A 3,530-nucleotide genomic window follows, 5' to 3' on the forward strand; every position below is an offset into this window, starting at 1 on the left:
ATTGTTTTCTCTTCCCTTTTAACAATGCGAGCAGCTAGTGCTAGGTAGGCTGATGCTAGCAGCTAATGCTAAAGCTAAAGCTAATTTGAAATGAATTAGCATTACATTAGTGAGGAGTTAATGCTAAGTAGACTGCCATTAGCAGGTAATGCTAATTTTAGGTGAATAGGAATTGGCAGCTAATGCTAATACCATATTTTCTTGCTTTATAACAATGTGACCAGCTAATGCTAAGTAGGTTGCCGTTATTAGCTAATACTAATTTGAGGTGAATTAGCATTATCCCCTTATGCTAACAATGTTTTTTCTTACTTTTTAACAATACGAGTAGCTATTATGAACACTTTTTTTTTTATCCAATTTTAACTTTTCCCCTGCGATGTGAAGAGTTAATGCTAAATAGGATGCCATTAGTGGCCAATTCTAATTTTAGACGAGAAAGCATTTAGAAGCTAATGCTAATACCATATTTTCCTGCTTTATATCAATATCAGTAAGTAATGCTAAGTACGTAGCCATTATTAGCTAATGCTAATTTAGGTGAATTAGCATTATCCACTAATGCTAACAATGTTTTTGCCAACTCTTTTCCCTTGCATTATAACAATATGAGCAGCTAATGCTAAGAAGGCTGCCATTATTAGGTAATGCTAATTATTATGTGTGTTAGCATTATCCGCTGCTGCTAGCAATGTTTTATCTTACCTTTTAACAATATCAGCAGCTAATGCTAACACTACTTTCATTTCAGTTAAGCCTATTTAGCATTAAGAAGTTTATGCTAAATAGGCTACCATTAGTGGCTAATTCTAATTTTAGGTGAATAAGCATTGGCAACTAATGCTAATACCATATTCTCTTGATTTCTAACAATGTGAGCAACTAATTCTAAGTAAGTTGTCGTTATTAGATAATGCTAATTTAAATCTGCTAATGCTAACAATGTTTTTTCTTACATTTTAACAATATGATGTGTGTCCCCGTTAATAACTATTGCTAATTTGATGTGAATTAGCATTATCAAATAATGCTAACTACTTTTCCTTGCATTATAACAATATGAGCAGCGAATGCTAAGAAGGCTGCTGTTATTAGGTAATGCTAATTTGATACGAGTTAGCATTACCCGATAATGCTAACACTTTTCCCTTCCCTTTTAATAACGTGAGCAGAAAGTGCTTAGTAGGCTTATTCTAGCAGCTAATGCTAATTTGATGTGAATTAGCATTACATTCGTGAGGAGTTAATGCTAAGTAGGCTGCCATTAGTAGCCTAAGGTAATTTGAGGTGAATAAGCACTAGTAGCTAATGCTAATACCCTTTTCTCTTGTGTTATAGTGATGTGACGTTAATGCTAAATAGGATGCCATGAGTGACTCTTTTCCCTTGGATTACAACAATGTGAAGGTTTTATGCTAAATAGGCTCCCATTAGCAGCTAAAGCTAATTTGAGGTGAATAAGCATTAGTACCTAACGCTAATACCCCTTTCTCTTGTGTTATAATGACGTGAGACATTAATATTCTTCTCAAACAACAGAATGAGAATGAAATATTGATTCTAACAGGGCCCATAAATAGCATTAGCTTAGCAGCATTAGCTTATCAGAGTTTCCATCATGGTCACACAAATCCTTAGCAGAGCAAAGTGGCCTACTTAGCAATAGCTGCTCAAGTTGTAGAAAGCAAAGGGAAAACAGTATTAGCATTAGCTGCTAAATGTGCACTTGATAACAAATCTATTGTGAATTCAGCTGTGAATGTAGAGTTTGTCATTATTTAAGCTTCCATTTCCAAATGTTAGCTGCTCCTGTCTGCCTCTTTGTCACACACACAGACTGAAATGATTCACAGCCTTGTTTCATCCTTCTGTCAGTGTCACTGACTGTCACTGTGACTGTGGACATACAGCATGGGAAACATACACATGGCTGACACCTTATTAGGTACGCAGTGGCCACTATCTCAGGTATTGTACACCTGTGACCTAATAAAGTGTATCTAAAGTTACAAAATGTTGTCTCTGTGACCTAATAAAGTGTATCTAAAGTTACAAAATGTTGTCTCTGTCCAAATATTTATGGACCTAACTGTAGGTCTACTTTTAATGAAACTCTCAACATATCGGTTATCATTAATGTTCCTGCAAACAGACTCCTTGGAGACCCCCTACATAAATATCCATGTACTATCCAGCTAGACTAGTGTGTCTGTCCCTGAAAATATTCCTGCATGTGTGATTGTTCATGTCTCATCTGCAGGAAAAAAACAGGAAGTGAGTGAAGGACACAGGAAATGTTTCCAGCTCTTCCTCCTCTATCAGACATTCTCTCCATACCTGAGAGTGTCCAGTCTCCAGCCTGGATCCTTCAGTCCAGCCGACAGCAGCTTCATTCCTGAGTCACCTGGATGATTGTAGCTCAGGTCCAGATCTCTCAGATGGGAGGGGTTGGAGCTCAGAGTGGAGGCCAGAGAAGTACAGCCTTCCTCTGTGATCAGACAGCCTGACAAGACTGCAGACACACAAAACAACAATCCGTCTGTTATCCATCTCTATGGCAGCATAACTAAGGGATGGTTCAGGGTCACCTGATCCAGCTCGAACTATAAGTTTTATCAAAAAGGAAAGTACGAAGCTGATCTTCAAAGTAGAGAGGGTGTCTGTCTCCTGAACTGAAACTGGGAGCTGCTTCCACACCCACTCCAGCATAGCCAGGCTTTCTTTGTGTTTGCTGCTTTGATAAAACCTCAAATCCCATTCAGAGATGATGAGCATCATCACAGCGATGAACATTTCTCTGTTAACCCAGGCTTCCTGCTTCAGGATCTGTGCACGCTCACAGAACAAGGAGACCTTTAAACATCATTTCACTAAATGGATGGACTGAGCTCGGCCTACAGATGAACTGGATAAATAAAAGATTTGACCTCAGTGTGCTCAGTGTTCCTGTCTATTCCTAACATATTCCTAACATGATAGCTGCACTTTAGAGCTCTAAAACTGGAACTGACACATATTTAAACTCTACATGTCACTCAGTACATTCAGTTCTGACACTCGCCCACAGTCCAACAAAGGAAACATGGAGATCACATCAGTTTGTCACCAAAGTCTAATTATTCCAGAGGGCAGTGTTGATACAACTAAAGGTATTTTTAAGCAAAGTTGAGTTTTTTATCGTCGGAGTACTTCATGTCTGAAGTATCACTTAAATGCATTACACGCTGTTGATGGCAGCAAACAAACCACCCAAACAAACAGAGGTGGGAGGCTTGGGCAGACTACGTAGGATCAGCTTGTGGGAGGAGTCTAGATAAACCAAAGAAAGACAAGCTAACAAACACCACAGTGAAGTGAGTAGCTACAAACTGCAGGCCGATTAGTGTTGTTGAAGAAGTCGGTCTGAGGAACGTTCTTAGGATCAACAAATGACAACATGTACTGTATGAGCATCCCTCAAGACGCACCATCACAAGAAGAATACATGAGCTGTAGAAAAAGGAGAGACTATGAAAGCCACAGCGTTACAA

General features: G+C 38.8%; 1 long non-coding RNA gene across 1 annotated transcript; it reads right to left on the minus strand.

Moving 5' to 3' along the window:
- Positions 1-1,824: 1,824 nt before the first annotated feature.
- LOC120722844 lies at positions 1,825-2,390 on the minus strand. Its single transcript, XR_005693620.1, has 2 exons — positions 2,338-2,390; positions 1,825-2,254 (listed from the first exon to the last, which is right to left on the minus strand). It is a non-coding gene; the product is annotated as an uncharacterized LOC120722844 (long non-coding RNA).
- Positions 2,391-3,530: the final 1,140 nt, after the last annotated feature.

The sequence above is a fragment of the Simochromis diagramma genome, unplaced genomic scaffold (genome assembly GCF_900408965.1).
Source record: "Simochromis diagramma unplaced genomic scaffold, fSimDia1.1 OVJJ01000655.1, whole genome shotgun sequence".
Classification (NCBI taxonomy): Eukaryota; Metazoa; Chordata; class Actinopteri; order Cichliformes; family Cichlidae; genus Simochromis; species Simochromis diagramma.